Source organism: Sus scrofa, chromosome 7 (genome assembly GCF_054392235.1).
Source record: "Sus scrofa isolate SSC_HxYL_T2T_F1_AM1 chromosome 7, Sscrofa_HxYL_maternal_Yorkshire_Landrace_v2.0, whole genome shotgun sequence".
Classification (NCBI taxonomy): domain Eukaryota; kingdom Metazoa; phylum Chordata; class Mammalia; order Artiodactyla; family Suidae; genus Sus; species Sus scrofa.
This window is the reverse complement of record NC_139389.1, coordinates 90,792,618-90,812,600: the sequence shown is the minus strand read 5'-3', so window position 1 is coordinate 90,812,600 and position 19,983 is coordinate 90,792,618. Positions and strand designations below refer to the sequence as shown.

The window sequence follows — 19,983 nt, the reverse complement described above, 5'->3', positions numbered from 1 at the left end:
CACAATTAAATAGTATTCATGTCTGTACTACTTTTCTCCTCTAATAAATACTCTATAGGGCATTCATCATAACTTTTCCTATTGCTACCAAAATCTGGCAATTAAGTATGGGTCAAGAATTTCATATATGAGTATTACTGCATTCCTTGATCTGTATCTATTAGTGGATCATATTTTCCATGACTGAATAGCTAAGGCACTTTAGAATTTTGGGGGATCCAAAGGTAATATAGGCCAGAGACAAAATCTTCCTGACCTGTAAGTAAACTAAGCTTTTGACACACAAACTAATCACTATGATAAAAACATACTGATGCCAACTTATTTTAAAGACTCTTTAAAAATGTCACTTATATATTCATATAACCTATAGGTTATCAATTTCTGGTAGATCTTTGTAATGAATCCATTCTCTTAAATCACAGACGGGTTTCAGACCTCTTTTAGAAATTATTTTACTCTTTTTCTTTTCTTTTCTTTTCTTTTCTTTTCTTTTCTTTTTTCCTCAGCTTCCCATGGCATATGGAGTTTCCAGATCAGGGACAGAATCCAAGCCAGAGCTGTGACCTGCCCCACAGCTGCAGCAACACCAGATCCTTAACCCACTTCACTGTCTGGGGATTAAACCCACTTCGCTGCTGCTGCAGAGACAAGGCTGATCCTGTTACACCACAGCTGGAACTCCTATTTTACTCTCTTATATAAACTTTTCTTATATTATCTTGAACTTCTTTAAAATTATTAATTCATTGCAAAATATATTTTTGACAATAATAGGCTAAGACATAAACTTGACTAGGCGAGAGATATTTCTTTTTGGCCAATTAGCCTTTAGCTGAGGGATGTTGTATGTATATAGCTGCTAAGTGGTCGAGCTGGGTTGTAAGTCCAAGTGTTTTTTTGCTCCAGCATCCCTACCGTTAATCACCATAGTCCACTGCCTCCCAAGTTGGTAGGTCCATCTTGACCGTAATTCTAAAAAATCTGAATATTTTCTCTCTCTAATTAATAACATTAAATAACAACCATAAAACACCTACCAACTCAATAAAATATAATGCTATTCAAGATTTGTGTTGTCAAAACCCAGGTTAAAGGAAATATTGAAAGGGCTTCTCTAAACCAAAAAGAAAGGAAGGAAAGGGAAGAAAAAAGAAAAGAAAAAAAAAAAAAGAAGAAGAAGAAGAGGAAGAACTAGGACTGAGGAAATCACAATCAGAGAGCAGTCACTCAAATAAGCCAGGATACAGATTTAATCATGAACATGCTTCAAACAAAATAAAATTAAAAAGAAAAAAATAAAAGAGTCATCAAAACCATAAAATGTGGGCAAGGGATGATAGGAGGTAAATAAACCTTTTTGTTTGTATGTATGTCTCTCTTCTTAATTTTAATATAGTAATGAAGTGTTTGAACTTACAGGGCCATCAGGCTAAAACACACAATTATGGGAAGGGGTTAGCATACTTAAAAAACAGGGCAACCACAAGCCAAAACCAAATATTGCATTTGCAAAAAATGAAAAAAAAATACACTCAAGCAAATAATAGCAGGAGACCATCCAACCAAAAAAAAAAAAAAAAAAAGAAAGGAAGAATGGAGAACCATAGAATCAACTGGAACACGAGGTTCAAATGGCAATAAATAATCATCTATCAATTATCACCTTAAATGTCAATGGACTGAATGCCCCAATCAAAAGACACAGGGTGGCTGAGTGGATAAAAAGGCAAAAACCTTCAATATGCTGCCTACAAGAAACTCACCTTAGGACAAAAGATACATATAGATTGAAAGTGAAAGGCTGGGGAAAAGTATTTCACGCCAATAGACATGACAGAAAAGCAGGAGTCGCAACGCTCATATCAGACAAAATAGACTTTAAAACCAAAGACATAAAGAAAGACAAAGAAGGACACTATTTAATGATTAAGGGATCCATCCAAGGAGAGGATGTTACTATCGTCAACATATATGCCCCAAACATAGGAGCACCCAGATACATACAACAAATATTAACAGACATAAAGGGAGATATTGATGAGAATACAATCATAGTAGGAGACCTTAATACCCCCCTCACATCAATGGACAGATCCGCTAGACAGAAAACCAATAAAGCAACAGAGATCCTAAAGGAAACAATAGAAAAGTTAGACTTCATTGATATCTTCAGGACACTACATCCAAAAAAAGCAGAATACACATTCTTCTCAAATGCTCATGGAACATTCTCAAGAATCGACCACATATTGGGACATAAAGCGAATCTCAATAAATTTAGGAGCATAGAAATTATCTCAAGTATCTTCTCTGACCACAATGCCATGAAATTAGAAATCAACCACGGGAAAAGCAAAGAGAAAAAACCTACTCCATGGAGACTAAACAACATGCTACTAAAAAACCAATGGGTCAATGAGGAAATCAAAAAGGAAATTAAAAACTACCTTGAAACAAATGATAATGAAGACACAACCTCTCAAAATCTATGGGATGCTGCGAAAGCAGTGCTCAGAGGGAAATTTATAGCAATACAGGCCTTTCTCAAAAAAGAAGAAAGATCCCAAATTGACAACTTAACCCTCCACCTAAACGAATTAGAAAAAGAAGAACAAAAAAGGCCTAAAGTCAGCAGAAGGAAGGAAATTATAAAGACCAAAGAAGAAATCAATAAAATAGAGATTCAAAAAACAATAGAGAAAATTAATGAAACCAAGAGCTGGTTCTTTGAAAAGGTGAACAAAATTGATAAACCCCTGGCCAGACTCACTAAAAAGAGGAGAGAAAGAACCCAAATCACCAAAATTAGAAATGAAAAAGGAGAAATCACAACGGATACAGCAGAAATACAAAAAACCATAAGAGAATACTATGAACAACTGTATGGCAACAAGTTTGACAATCTGGAAGAAATGGACAATTTTCTAGAATCTTACAGCCTGCCAAAACTGAATCAAGCAGAAACAGACCAACTGAACAGACCGATCACTAGAAATGAAATTGAAGAGGTCATAAAATCACTCCCTACAAATAAAAGCCCAGGACCAGATGGCTTCACAGGTGAATTTTATCAAACATATAAAGAGGAATTGGTGCCCATCCTCCTTAAACTCTTTCAAAAGGTTGAAGAAGAAGGAATACTCCCAAAGACATTCTATGAGGCCACCATCACCCTCATTCCAAAACCAGGCAGAGATACCACCAAAAAAGAAAACTATCGCCCAATATCATTGATGAATATAGATGCAAAAATTCTCAACAAAATCTTAGCCAACCGAATCCAACAACATACCAAAAAAATTATACACCATGACCAGGTTGGGTTCATCCCAGGTTCACAAGGATGGTTCAACATACACAAATCAATCAGCATCATACACCACATTAACAAAAAAAAAAGTCAAAAATCATATGATCATCTCAATAGATGCAGAAAAAGCATTTGACAAAGTTCAACATCCATTCATGATCAAGACCCTCGCCAAAGTGGGTATAGAGGGAACATTCCTGAATATAATCAAAGCCATTTATGAGAAACCCACAGCAAATATAATCCTCAATGGGGAAAAGTGAAAGCCTTCTCACTCAAATCTGGAACAAGACAGGGATGCCCACTCTCACCACTGCTCTTCAACATCGTTTTGGAAGTCTTAGCCACAGCAATTAGACAAACAAAAGAAATCAAAGGCATCCATATAGGAAGAGAAGAGATCAAACTGTCACTGTATGCAGATGACATGATTCTATACCTAGAAAACCCTAAGGACTCAACCCCAAAACTCCTTGAACTGATTAATAAATTCAGCAAAGTGGCAGGATATAAGATTTACATTCAGAAGTCAGTTGCATTTCTGTATACCAGCAATGAAACATTAGAAAAGGAATACAAAAATACGATACCTTTTAAAATTGTACCACACAAAATCAAATACCTTGGAATACACCTGACCAAAGAGGTAAAGGACCTATATGCCGAGAACTATAAAACCTTAATCAAAGAAATCAAAGAAGATGTAAAGAAATGGAAAGATATTCCATGTTCCTGGATTGGAAAAATCAATATTGTGAAAATGGCCATCCTACCCAAAGCAATCTACAGATTCAATGCAATCCCTATCAAATGACCCATGACATTTTTCACAGAACTAGAACAAACAATCCAAACATTTATATGGAACCACAAAAGACCCAGAATCGCCAAAGCAATCCTGTGAAACAAAAACCAAGCAGGAGGCATAACTCTCCCAGACTTCAAGAAATACTACAAAGCCACAGTCATCAAAACAGTGTGGTACTGGTATCAAAACAGACAGACAGACCAATGGAACAGAAGAGAGAATCCGGAAATAAACCCTGACACCTATGGTCAATTAATCTTTGACAAGGGAGGCAGGAACATCAAATGGGAAAAAGAAAGTCTATTCAGCAAGCATTGCTGGGAAACCTGGACAGCTGCATGCAAAGCAATGAAACTAGAACACACCCTCACACCATGCACAAAAATAAACTCCAAATGGCTGAAAGACTTAAATATACGACAGGACACCATCAAACTCCTAGAAGAAAACATAGGCAAAACACTCTCTGACATCAACCTCATGAATATTTTCTCAGGTCAGTCTCCCAAAGCAATAGAAATCAGAGCAAAAATAAACCCATGGGACCTCATCAAACTGAAAAGCTTTTGCACAGCAAAGGAAACCCAAAAGAAAACAAAAAGACAACTTACAGAATGGGAGAAAATAGTTTCAAACGATGCAACTGACAAGGGCTTAATCTCTAGAATATATAAGCAGCTTATACAACTCAACAGCAAAAAAACCAGTCAATGAATGGAAAAATGGGCAAAAGACCTGAATAGACATTTCTCCAAAGAAGATATACAGATGGCCAACAAACACAGGAGAAAATGCTCAAAATCACTGATTATAAGAGAAATGCAAATCAAAACTACCATGAGGTGCCACTTCACACCAGTCAGAATGGCCATCATTAATAAATCCACAAATAACAAGTGCTGGAGGAGCTGTGGAGAAAAGGGAACCCTCCTGCATTGTTCGTGGGAATGTAAACTGGTACAGCCACTATGGAGAACAGTTTGGAGATACCTTAGAAATCTATACATAGAACTTCCATATGACCCTGCAATCCCACCCTTGGGCATCTATCCGGACAAAGTTCTACTTGAAAGAGAGCTTGCACCCGCATGTTCATTGCAGCACTATTCACAATAGCTAGGACATGGTAACAATCCAAATGTCCATCGACAGATGATTGGATTCGGAAGAGGTGGTATATATACACAATGGAATACTACTCAGCCATAAAAAAGGATGACATAATGCCATTTGCAGCAACATGGATGGAACTAGAGAATCTCATACTGAGAGAAATGAGCCAGAAAGACAAAGACAAATACCATATGATATCACTTATAACTGGAATCTAATATCCAGCACAAATGAACATCTCCTCAGAAAAGAAAATCATGGACTTGGAGAAGAGACTTGTGGCTGCCTGATGGGAGGGGGAGGGAGTGGGAGGGATCGGGAGCTTGGGATTATCAGACACAACCTAGAATAGATTTACAAGGAGATCCTGCTGAATAGCATTGAGAACTATGTCTAGATACTCATGTTGCAACAGAAGAAAGGGTGGGGGAAAAACTGTAATTGCAATGTATACATGTAAGGATAACCTGACCCCCTTGCTGTACAGTGGGAAAATAAAAAAAAAAAAAAAAGAAAAATGAAAAAAAAAAAAAAGGAAAAATCCTTGCAGGTCAGATGTGTTTGAATAGTGACATAATTATTATTCCAAAATCTGTTGATTAATTCAGCAGGTGTTTGAGGAGCATTAACTGTGTTCCAGGCACTATTTAAATATTAGGTATCCAGCAAGCTGTTCAAGTCTAAGATGTACTTTGCAAGGTCATTAATTTCTCTATGAGTAAATTAAATGTGGCCAAAATAAATCTGTCCAAAGGTAGTTTCATTTATTCTCATGATGATGTGGTTTTGATTACCATAAAGTGATTTTTAGGAATTATCTACAAATGTGTATATGTTAACTTCATTGAGATGGGGTTATACATTAGTTTGTAGACTGCATACCTAATGAGTCTTTATCACCAGTATATTTTTACTTTCACAGTACAGCATTTCATAATTATAGTATTTCTGTGGCAAGGCATATTATTTCAAAACAATCTTTAGACATATATTTGTGACTAATCAAGGAGCCATGATGCATTCTTAGTTAGCTGTACTTTTGCCCGCAGACACGATCTTAATATGATAAAATACAAGAGATGTGAATGTGAATTATTTTTATATATATTAAGTTCAAATTAAGTTCAAAGATGCAATAAGCTCTCCTCAGCTATTCATGAATACCACAGAGGAGCAACATTTATGCACTTTCCCATTCATAAGATTGATAAATATGACTATTTTAAATTCAATTTCAAAATAACATTTTCCAAGGGTATAGTGTGGGAGATGGTCACCAATGGATTCTATTTTTACTGCAATCAAGGGTCTATGTCTGTTTTCTTTTCTGTTGGTATTTTGTATTCCTTTCCTTTATAGATCTCTGTGAAATGCTTTTTTTAAGATTTATGATTAAAGTTTATTGTTTTACTAAATGGAAAAAAAAAAAAAAAGATTTGTGTTGTGGAGTTCCCGTTGTGGCGCAGTGGTTAACGAATCCGACTAGGAACCATGAGGTTGTGGGTTCGGTCCCTGCCCTTGCTCAGTGGGTTAATGATCCGGCGTTGCCATGAGCTGTGGTGTAGGTTGCAGACGTGGCTCGGATCCGGAGTTGCTGTGGCTCTGGCGTAGGCTGGTGGCTACAGCTCCAATTCGACCCCTAGCCTGGGAACCTCCATATGCTGCGGGAATGGCCCAAGAAATAGCAACAACAACAACAAAAGACAAAAAAAAAAAAAAAAAAAAAGATTTGTGTTGTTATTTTAATATATCATTAAAATATCCATCTATTTACCCTTCAAAGTGATCAAGACTCAGAGATGATTTATATAGTAAAATAACTTTGTGACATTCTCATATTCAAACTCAATTATGCATGAGTTGAGGGCACTGCACCATCTACTCCTTGGAAATATTTAGTCCGTGAAAGAGTCATAGAATTTGAGGAGAAAACTGAAACCTGAATGGATAGTCAAAAGATTCCTTCATTCTCATAGAACCAGAGTTTGTACTAGTCCAGGCAGAAGATGAGCTACTTTTAATGACTGACCTATTGACAGCTGGAAGTGAATGAACAAATACAGTGCTTCCTGATTCTATATGGTAAGACTCCTCCATGGTACCCAAGTACAAGAAAAAAAAAAAAAAAAAAAAAAAAAAAGAGAGAGAAACTAAGTATCAAGCACAGCCTTTTCTGACAGACACAAACTCTCTGCTTAGTTTATGTATTTAAGGGGGAGGTTCTTTTGAGATGGTTTATGCATCACATCTGTTGAGAAAATAGTTGTCTATATTTCAGCAGTAGATATGGATTTATTTTCATTTCTTTTCCCCCCAACTGTATTGAGATAAGATTGACAAATAAAAATTGTATATATTAGATTGTACAACATGATGTTTTGATCACTGTGAAATGAGTAGCACTAATTAAGGTATCTGTCACATCTATAGTTACCTTCCTCCCCGCTTTTATTGTGGTGAGAACACCTAAGATCTACTATCCTAGCAAATTTCAAGTATATGACATTATTTTTAACTATAGTAACCATGCTGTACATTAGGTGTCTATAACTTAAGGTGTGAGGAAATACTCTAATCTTATTATTTTACATGTAGATAGGCAGTTTTCCCAGTCTCTGTTGAAGGGACTGTCTTCTCTATTCCTGCCTCCTCTTTCATTGATTAACTTACTAACAATGCTTGGGCTTATTTCTTCTTTTTGTTTCTTAACCTTTTTATTAGATTTATAAGTGGTTGATTTACTAGCTTTACTGTATTTCTGTCTTTACCAATGAGATTTTTTCATATTTCTAGTTGTGGCCTTCTCTTGTTTACTTAGATAAGTACCTTAAAAAATTTCTGTAAAGCTGGCTTAGTGGTACTGAACGTTTGATCTCTTTATCAAATCTAAATGAAAGCCTGGCTGGGGAGAGTGTTCATGGATGTAGCTCTTTTCATTTTCATCACTTTAAATACATAATGCCACTCACTTCTGGTCTATTGCCACTTTCTGCTGAAAAGTCAGCTGATAGTTTATGGGAGTTCTCCTGTATGTATGTACTTGGTCCTCTGTCCCTCCCTGTGCTCCTTCTGGGGTCCCTATAATGTAAATGCTAGTGTGCTTAATTCTCTCCAAGAAGTCTCTTCGGTTGTCATCATTTTTAAAAAATTCTTTAAAAAATAAACATCTTCATTGAGTAGATTACTTATTTCCACTTTGCTTAGTTCTTCTTCTGGTGTTTTATCTTGTTCCTTCATTTGGAATATATTTCTCTGTCATCTCATTTTTTCCATGTTTTCTGTTTTTATTTATATGTATTTGATAGGTTGATTATGTTTCCCGAACTTGGAAACGTGGCCTTTTGAAAGAGACAATCTATGCATCCCAGAATGCATTCCCCTCATTTACCAGAGCTACATGCTATAGGGGTGCCTCGCTTGTGGGCTGTGTGACTCCTTCTGTTGTGCTGGGTTGAATACTGTTGGTGGTCCATTAGGTGTGGATAGCTCCAAGTCTGGTTAGCTGCCAGGCGCTTATTGTGTGGAGGCTGCCGGCCACTTGTGGGTTGGGCCAGGTCATGAGGCAGCTAGCTGTGGGGTCCCCAAGTGGATGGGCAGATTCAGGTCCTAGGGTGTGGCTACAGAGCCAGGGGTTCCAGATCTATTGTTAGCCTGCTGGTGGGCCAGTGAGTTCCTGATATGCCTGGTTACAGGATCCAGTGTATCCCAAATCTGGTGTCTTCTGCTAGTGAGTGGGGCTGAATCTTAGGGTGGCTGGCTGAGGGATTCAATGTGTCTCAAAGCTGGTCTTTGCCCATTGGTGGTTGGAGTTGGTGCTCAGGGGATCCCAGAACCGGTGTCTGTCTACTGGTGGTCAAAGCTGTTCCAGAAGATAGTGCTGGTCCAATGGTGGGCAGAGCTTTTTCCTCGGGTCTTTGGCTGCACGGCCCTGTGGGCACCAGGGCTAGTGCAGGCACATTGGTGGGCAAGACCCAATCATGGGTGGGTAAGGCTGGGTCTCAAAGTGGCTATGGACTCAAGGGGTTCTTAAGAATTCTAGGCCTCTTCACAGGTGTGGCTGTGTCTCTACCCAGCTAGCTGCTTGGCCTGAGGCATTCCAATACTTGTGTTGACAGTCTGATGGGTGGTCAGTCCCAGTGCCAATAAGCTAGAGGGAGGATTCTAAAGGAGCACTTGCCAGCATTAGTATCCATGAGGTGGAATGAGCTCCCCTAAATTACTACTCCCAGTGTCTGCATTCTCAGAGTGACCTCCAGGTGCCTTTTGCCTCTCCAGGAGGCTTTCAGGATCGGCATATGGGTGTGGGGCAGGTTTTTTTTTTTTTTTTTTTTTTTTTCTTCCCCACATAACTGCTTCTGTCTTGGGTCCTGGATCATGTGCCATTTTGGGTGCACTCTATAAGAGTGGAGTCTTTATTTCCCACAGCTTTTTGCCTGTCTTGAAATTAAGCCCACTCGCCTTCAAAGAAATGTTCTGGTGGTTCGTTACCCAGTGCAGGATCCCTAGGCTGGGGAGATGAATGTGAGACTTGGACCCCGTTTTCCTTGGGGAGAACCTCCGCAGTTGTGATTTTCCTTCCATTTGTGGGTCTCCCACCCAGGGGTGTGGGGCTTGACTAAACCATGACTCCATATTTTTTACCCATCTCATTGTGGTTCCTTTTTTATATCCTTTGATATAGATCTTTTCTACTAGACTTCTGGTCTTTCTGATCAATAGTTGCCCCATAAATAGTTGTAACTTGGAGGCAATGAGCTTATGTTCTTCCCATTCTGCCATCTTGGCCATCCATTCCTCTCCTCACTTTTATAATCTTTTTCCTATTTTTTTCCTGTCTCTTCAAAATTTTTCTAAGTCTTATCCATCATTCTTAGTTACATAGTCTATAATATTTTCATGTTTTTCAATCATCCACTCTTTCTTGAGCTGTGATATAAGTATGTAATCTGCTATACCTATCAATATTTCAATTGCAATATGATTTCCCATGTTTAAGGCTACCTTTGTTATTTATAGGTCATAATTTTCACATCACTGAATCCTTTAACCAATTTTTGACAAAGGCAATATTTTTAGGGTCTCCTGCCCTCCTTTTTTATTCTAAGCATGTGTTAGCAGTTGAAGTTACAAAAATGGATAAACACAATTATTCATCCAACCCATTTACATGTAAAACTAGCTATAATTTAATGTGATAAGTGATGCTTTGGGGGCATGAATACAATGATATGAATAGGAACATTGTGGAGGAAGGTATGAATATGCTTAGGCTGTGAAGAGGAGTTTAGTTTGAGATATGAGCAGTGGGTGGAGATGGTGGAAGTTGAAGTGGAAAGAAGAATCAGTATATTTAAAGGCATGGAGGCGTGTGTAGTGTGTGACATTATCAGGTAATAAATAGATTTTGTTGGATCATGGGGTGCAAAAAAGGAATTAGGAAAAATGAGGTAGAAAATGAGGCTTGAAAGAACTAGACTCCAGATGAATTTGAATGTTCTGTTATGGGTTTAATGTGCATCTAGAGGCAAAAAAAAAGACTCATTAAAAACAATTAACACTATGACTGGGTCTGTTCTGGAGCTGTTGGTTTTCATTGGAATAGGAAAAACACTTGAAGGAGTGACTCCTGATGAGATTCTGTGGTAGATGTAGTGACAAACGAGGGACAGTGAGAAGAGAAAGTAAAACACACACACACACACACACACACATATATGGCAGAGGCTTAAAAAAGAAATTGTAACATATTTCATCCATTTAAAAAGTACCAAAATCTGTATGATTGGCACTGTGTATTTAACTTAAAGAACAAAGAACAGTTATCTTTTTATATAAGTGGTAAAATAGTACACATAAAATTGAAATCACTCAACCTATCAGATGTCTCTTTTTCCCTCACCAGAGAAAATCACTATTCTGAAGTTGTTGGACAGCCTTCTTCTTTAAGCTTTTATACTTCTATTATACATTCTATATGTATAATAGTATATATACATATATATTTAACAATATTTAAAAATAATTGAATGATTTGGGGAGTTTCCAGGCCAGGGATCGAACCTGTGCCACAAGAGTGACCCAAGCTACTGCAGTGAGAATCCTGGAACACTGCACCACAAGAGATTTTTGTTTTTCTTTGCTTTTTTAAAATGATTAAATGTTTCTGAAATTTGCAAAAATGATATCACTTGTATTATTTTATAATTTGATGGTTTCTATTTAATATTATATTTTTAGATTTTTTTCATGATGACAAATATAAATCTGGTTCATCTGGTTTATTTTCTAAATTCATTCCATTGTGTTGATTAACAATCATTTACTTATATATGACTTCATCGTGGATGTATATGCTGTTTCCATTAGCAGAGATACTAAAGAGGAAGAATTAATTGAGCTTGGTGATATATATTATCTCACATTCTTAGTTCTGTAAGATATTCATTTTCTCCATGGAAAAAAGGGCTCAAAGCTGAAGTGTATGTTGTTAGCCAAGGTCAGCAAGTATTAAGTGATAGAATGTGGAATATAGTTTTTATATACTGAAGCCTATAGTCATTTCATTATCCATGCAGCTTCTTTAAAAAATAACAGAATTGCTATGAGGTGTAATAAGAGCTGAAACAGAGGTAATTCAAAGAATTATGAAATCAAACACAGATTCTGTCTTTAATAAAAGTCCCAGATGGTGTCTCGAGTCCCTACAGCCACAGTGAGATTGATGATCAACATCAATATATATATATATATATATTTTTGTTTTCTGGCTTGTTTTATTTGTTTGTTTTTTGAATTAACATCAATATATTTTGACTTAAATGGGGCACTCAAGCTTTTTACTGAAGTCCTGTTAACTTCTCTAGACACTTTGGTGATTATAGAGAAATAAGATAAGCAGGATAGTCCTAAAATTCATTTGGAGACTTAAAACCACTTATCACTAGCCTGGGAAAATATCAAAATTCAAAGTCTGTTTTTTATTAAACATTGTTTCAAATGACAAAATTTCATTTTTTATGGCTGAGTGGTATTCCATTGTGTGTGTATATGTGTGTGTGTGTGTGTATATATATATATATATATATATATATATATATATATATATATATCACATACTTTTTATTCATTCATCTGCTGATAAATACTTAGGTTGCTTCCATAGCTTATCTGTTTTAAATAATGCTGCTGTGAACATTTGGGTACATTTACCTTTTTGAATGAATGTTTTCATTTTCTTCAGATAAATACCCAGGAGTATAATTCAAGGATCTTATAGTAGTTCGATTTTCAGTTGTTTGGGGCACATCCATACTGTTTTCCGCAGTGGCTGCATCAGATTATGTTCCCATCAACAATGCACAGGGGTTCCCATTTCTCCATATCTTTGCCAACATTTATTATTTATGGCCTTTTTTGTTGATAGCCATGTTGACTGGTGTGAAGGGATATCTCATTGTGGTTTTGATTTGCCTTTCTCTGAGTATTATTGATCTCGAGCATCTTTTCATGTGCCTATTGGCCAACTATATATCTTTACTGGAAAAATACCTATTCAGGTCTTCTGCTCATTTTTAATCAAGTTGTATTTGTTGTTGAGCTGACTTATTTCTTTAAATATTTTGAATATTAAACCCTTGTCTGTTGCATGGTTTGCAAATGTTTTCTTCCATTCTGTAGGTTGTCTTTTCAATTTCTTAAAATTTTTTTATTATTGTTGATTTACAGTGTGGCGTCAAATTCTGCTACAGCAAAGTGACCCAGTCATGCACATAATGTACATCCTTATCGTCTACCATTTTCTATCCCAAGTGATTGGATATAGTTCCCTGTGTTATAAAGCTTATCCATTCTAAATGTAATAGTTTGCATCAACTAACTCAAAACTCCCAGTCCATCCCACTCCTTCCACCCTCCCCCTTGGCAACCACAAATCTGTTCTCCATGTCTGTGAGTTTGTTTCTGTTCTGTAGATGAGTTCATCTGTGCCACATTTTGGATTCCACATATAAGTGATATCATATGGTACTTGTCTTTCTCTTTCTGACTTCATTTAATATGAGAATCTCTACTTGCATCCATGTTGCTGCAAATGGCATTATTTTGTTCCTTTTCATGGCTGAGTAGTATTCCATCATGTTTATGTACCTCATCTTCATAATCCATTCATCTGTTCATGGACAATTATGTTGTTTCCATGTCTTGGTTATTGTGATCAGTGGTGCTGTGAACATATGGGTCCATGTATCTTTTTGAATTATAGTTTTGTCCAGATTTATACCCAGGACTAGGACTGCTGAATTATATGATACTTCTATATTTAGTTTTCTAAGGAGCCTCCATAGTGTTTTCTATAGTGCTTGCACCCATTACCATTCCCATCAACAGTGTAGGAGGGTTCCTTTTTCACTACACCCTCTCTAGCACTTGTTATTTGCAGACTTCTGGGTGACCAGCTATTCTGACCAGTGTGAGGTGGTACCTCATTGTAGTTTTGGCCTCCATTTTTCTAATAATTAGTGACACTGAGCATTATTTCACGTGCCTACTGGCCATCTGTATTCTCTTTTAGAGAAATGTCTATTTAGGTCTTCTGCCCATTTTTCCTTTGCTTTTTTTTTTCTGCTGTTGAGTTGTATGAATTGTTTGTATGTTTTGGAGATTAGGCCCTTGTCAGTTACATTGTTTGCAAAGGTTTCCTTCCATTCTGTGGGTTGTCTTTTCATTTTGTTTATAGTTTCCTTTACTGTGCCAAATCTTTTGAGTTTAATTAGGTTCCATTGATTTATTTTTGTTTTTATTGTCATGATTCTAGGAGGTGGATCAAAGAAGATGTTGCTGTGATTTATGTCAAAGAGCATTTTGCCTGTGTTTTCCTCTAAGAGTTTTATAGTGTCTGGCCTTATGTTGAGGTTGTTAATCCATTGGAGTTTATTTTTGTGCATGGTGTTACAGAATGTTCTAATTTCATTCTTTTGCATGTAGCTGTCCAGTTTTCTCAGCACCACTTATTGAAGAGATTATCTGTCCTCTACTGTATGTTTTATCTCCTTTGTCATAGATAGTTAACCATAGGTGCTTGGGTTTATTTCTCGTCTTTCTATTCGGTAGATAAAACCTCTCCAGAATGTGGTCATAGAGGGAACCTAACTCAGCATAATAAAGGCCGTATATGATAAATCCACAGCTAACATCACTCTCAGTTGTGAAACAGAAAACATTTCCACTAAGATCAGGAACAAGACAAGAATGTCTCCTCTCATCACCTTTATTCAACATATTTTCAGAAGTCATAGGCATGGTAATCAGAGAAGAAAAAGAAATAAAATGAATCCAGATTGGAAAGGAAGAAGTAAAATTATCACTGTTTTCAGATGACATGATACTATACCTAGAAAAATCCTAAAGACACTGCTTGAAAAGTGTTAGAGCTCATCAATGAATTTGGTAAAGTTAATACATGGAAATCGATTGAATTTATATATTATATCAAGGAAAAATCAGAAAGAGAAATTAGGGAAACAATCCCATTTACCACTGCATCAAAAGGAATAATGTACGTAGGAATAAACCTACCAAGGAAGACAAAGACCTGTACTCTGAAAATTGCAAGACACTGATGAAAGAAGTCAAAGATGACACAAACAGATGGCAAGATATACCATGCTCTTGGAATGGAAGAATCAGTATTCTCACAATGACTATACCACCCAAGTCAGTCTACAGAATCAAAACAATCCGTATCACATTACCAATGGCATTCTTCAGAGAACTACAACAAAATATTTTCAACTGTGTATGGAAACACAGAAGACTCCAGGGTTAAGAATCTAACTAGTACCCATGAGGTTTGATCCACGGCCTTGCCCAGTGGGTTAAGGATCTGGCATTGCAATAAATTGTGGCATAGTTTGCAGATATGGCTTGGATCTTGATTCACAGTTGCTGTGGCTGTGGCATAGGCCAGCAGCTACAGCTCTCTGATTTGACCCCTAGGATGGGAACTTCCATCTGCCACAGGTATAGCCCTAAAGAAGAAAAAAATACTGAAAAAGAAAAATGGGGCTGGAAGAATCAGGCTTCCTGACTTCCGACTATGCTACAAAGCTACAGTAATTGAAACAGTATGGTACTGTCACAGAAATGAATACAGATCATGTAGTCCTATTTGAGGACTTCTTTCTTTAGTCATTTGCATTTTTGGCAGGGTATTATTATTATAACACTCTTGTATGAACCTATAATGGATGACAATGTACAAAAATACTGAATTACTATTCTTTACACTGAAACTAATATAATATTATAAATCTGCTATACTCCAATGAAAAAAACATGGCCTAAGTTTATTCTCTGTAGTTCTGGTTTTTCCTGTTTTGCTGTAAGTAAACTGCCTCCCCCTTACTTTACAATGCAAGGATGGAATTCACTGGAATCTGGAGCTGCTTGCATTGAAAAAAAGCAGGTCTACTTCCTAGATTTGTGTTCATACCAGTCCATATAAACCTATTCTTGATTTGTGGGTCTTTTTCATGGTTATGCTGCAAGATCATCTTCTGAAAGTGAGGGAAGTAGTGAGAATATATGGGATTTATATAGAAATTTAACAGAAAAGAATTTCTGGTTATGGTTATGACTAAGCAGCTTGTATTAAACTAATAACCCTTCTACAAAAAATAACTATAATATCTGGAGGACATATATAAAGCAACCATTTGAAGACCCTAGAGAGCCATCAATAGAGAAAAGACTTCAGGTGTTACAATTGCAAGATGAAGGAGCAAGGAGATGAGTTCCATACTCACCTTGGGTGTTGTGGCCTGAGGACATGACAGTCCACTGGCTTGGGAAGGGGTATGTGGACATGGAGGCATGTGGGAAAGAGTAGGGGGAAGGAAGAATAAAGTCTCAGCAAGAAGCAGTAGTTTCACTGAACTGAGGAGATGAAGGATTTAGTATTTATGGCCAGCCACCAAAGCACCTGGGGTTTGGGAAACAAATTCTGGAGAAAGGAGGACCACAGTGAAGGAGGAGCAAAAGATGATATAATCTCCTTTCAAGACATTTTTTGATTTCTAAGCCATTTGTGTGCAAGACGAGATTTCAAGAAATCTAGCAGAGTGCAGAACTGGGAGTCTAATGAGCTAAGCAGAGATTTCAGAGGTCAGGGTTTCAAAGAGTACAAGAATTGGAAGTCAGGGGTCACTCAGTCAGGTGAAGGTATGCTGAGAACAGTCCAGGCTTGCAGTTGAGATCTCAGAAAGGCCATGATCTTTTTAATTTTATTTTAATTTAACTTAATTTTATTTTTTGCTTTTTAGGGCCATACTCGTGGCATATGGAAGTTTCCAGGCTAGGGGTCAATCGGAGCTGTAGCTGCTGGCCTACACCACAGCAACGCAGGATCCAAGCCACATCTGCATCCTACACCAAAGCTCATGGCAATGCAGGATCCTTAACCTACTGAGCAGGGCCAGGGATCAAGCCCACACCATCAGGGATACTAGTGGGATTTCTTTGTGTTGCAGCATAATGGGAATGCTGGCCATGTTCTTGAGTAAGGATCACATCCCAGAAGTAACAAAAAAATTGGCTCAGATTATTTTTACAACACTGAAACTTAGTCCTTAGGTGAGAACAAAGTGATCTACATTTATTTGTCCTGCTGCTAGAAGAAGCCACAACATCTGTTGAGTTACCATACCATTGTATGTACAATGTTAAAAACAAAATGATCAGCATTTAATTTTAAAAATGAAGCATATGAAGAAACAGGACAAATGAGCAAGAACCATAAGAACAAATAAATGATAGACACATAGGTGACTGAAATTTGCTCAATGCTGGGATGAACAATTTTCTGAGGAAAGTTTTTTTTACCCTGAAAATAATTTAAATACAATTTTTAAAAATGTCTGCAAGTAAATTAAATATAATATTCTGCTGTACTTACTCAAGAGCCTTTTTAAAAATAGATTTCACTGGTGTATAGTTGACTTAACAAAGTTGTGTTAGTTTCAGTTGTATGGCAAAGTAAATCAGTTATACATCTACATATATGTATTTTTTTCAGGTTCTTTTCTCACATAAGTTATTAAGCAGTATTAAGTAGACTACCCAGTGCCATAAAGTAACAACACAGGTCCTTGTTACCTACCTGTTATGTATGTAGTAGTGTGTATATGTCAATCCCAACCCTCTAGTTTATCCTTCCCCTCCATATTTTCCCTTTGGTAACCATAAATTTGGTTTTAAAATCTTTGAGTCTGTAAAGATTATTTCTTTCTTTTGTATCATTTTTTTATTATGTTCCATATATTAGTGGTCTCATTTGATACTTGTCTTTCTCTGTCAGACTTACTTCACTTGGTATGATAATTCCTAGGTCCATCCATGTTGCTGCAAATGGCATTCTTTCATTATTTTTTATGTCTAAGTAATATTTTATTGTTTATATGTACCATATCTTCTTTATCCAATCCTCTGTTGATGGACATTTATGTTGCTTCCATGTTTTGTCTGTTGCAACTAGTGCTACAAGGAACATTGGGGGTGCGTGTATCTTTTTGAGTTATGGTTTTCTCCAGATAGACAGCCAGGAGTGGGATTGCTGGATCATATGGTAGTTCTATATTTAGTTTTTTAGGGAACCTCTGGACTGTTTTCCGTGGTGGTTGTACCAGTTTTTATTCCCACAAACAGTGTAGGAGGGTTCTCCTTTCTCCATATCCTCTACACCATTTATTTATTTTAGATTTAAAAACTAATTTTGTTTTACAAAGACAGAAATATAGATCAGTGGAACAGGATAGAAAGCCCAGAATTAAACCCACGCAACTACAGCCAACTAATCAATGACAAAGGAGGCAAGAATATGTAATGGAGAAAGGAGAGCTTGTTCAATAAGTGGTGCTGGGAAATCTGGACAGCCACATGGAAAAGAATGAAATTAGAACACTCCCTATCACCATACACAAAAATAAAGTCAGAATGGATTAAAGACCTAGATATAAGACCAGACACTATCAAACTCCTAGAGGAAAACTTAGGCCAAACACTCTCTGACATAAATGACAGCAACATCTTCTCAGATCCACCTATCAGAGTATTGACAATAAAAAGAAAAATAAACAAATGGGACCTAATCAAACTGAAAAGTTTCTGCACAGAAAAGGAAACCCTAAACAATACAAAAAGACAACCCACGGAATGGGGGAAAATCTTTTCAAGTGAATCGACTGACAAGGGATTAATCTCCAAAATTTATAAACACCTTCTGCAGCTCCATGCCAAAAAAACAAACAACCCCATCAAAAAATGGGCAGAAGATCTAAACAGACAATTCTCCAAAGAAGACATACAGGTGGCCAAAAAACACATGAAAAGATGTTCAACATCACTCATTATTAGAGAAATTCAAATCAAAACCACTCTGAGGTACCACCATACACCAGCCAGAATGGCCATCACCCACATGTCTACAAACAATAAGTGCTAGAGAGGGTGTGGAGAACAAGGAACCCTAGTACACTGTTGGTGGGATTGTAAATTGGTGCAACCACTGTGGAAAACAGTATGGAGGTGCCTCAGAAAACTATGCATAGAACTACCATTTGATCCAGCAATCCCACTCCTGGGCATCTATCCAGAGAAAACCACGACTCCCAAAGACACATGTACTCCAATGTTCATTGCAGCACTATTTACAATAGCCAAAACATGGAAACAACCTAAATGTCCATCGACAGAGGAGTGGATCCAGAAGATGTGGTACATATACACAATGGAATATTACTCAGCCATTAAAAAGAATGAAATACCAGCATTTTTAGCAACATGGATGGACCTAGAAACTATCATGCTGAGTGGTCAGCCATACAGTGAGACACCAGCATCAAATGCTTTCACTGACATGTGGAATCTGAAAAAAGGACAGACTGAACTTTGCAGAACAGATACTGACCCACAGACATTGAAAAACTTATGGTCTCCAGAGGAGACAGTTTAGGGGGTGGGGGGATGTGCCTGGGCTGTGGGATGGAAATCCTGTGATCTCAGATTGTTATGATCATTATACAACTACAGACGTGATAAATTCATTTGAGTAAAAATAAATTAATTAATTAATTAATTAAAAAAATAAAATAACAGTACAGAAAAAAAAGATGTGGTCTTTATACAATGGAAAATTACTCAGCCTTACAAAAGGACAAAATAATGCCATTTGAAACAACATGGATGGACATAGAGGATATTATGCTTGGTGAAATAAGTCAGAGAAAGACAAGTACTGTATGTTATCACTTATTTGTGAAATCTAAAAAATAATAAATATGAAGGTATATGCAAAACAGAAACAAACTCACAAACAGTGGTTAGGAAAATATCTGTTTTCCTAACAGATAGTGGTGAGGAGAAAGGAGAGTGTGAGGGGGGAGGGGTAAATAAGGGCTTGGGATTAAGACGTACAAACGACTATGTAAAAGTAGATGAGCAACAAGGACATAATAACAACTTTAAATGGGGTGTAATCTATGCAAATATTGAATCACTATGTTGTACACCTGTAATTAACATAATATTGAAAATCAACCATACTTCAATTAAATAATTTATTCATTGAAAAAAAAACTAATTTTGTTTTTATTAGGGTATAGTTGATTTACAATGTTGTGTCAATTTCTGCTGGACAGTATAGTGACCCCATCAGGTTGATGATTGCCATTCTGACTTGTGTGAGGTGATACCCCTA

General features: G+C 36.9%; 1 long non-coding RNA gene across 1 annotated transcript in view; it reads left to right on the top strand.

Annotated features, from left to right (window-relative positions):
- Nucleotides 1-19,983, top strand: part of LOC146401763 (uncharacterized) — a 909,931-nt gene that overhangs the window by 564,310 nt on the left and 325,638 nt on the right. The gene's annotated exons all lie outside the window — the stretch shown is intronic.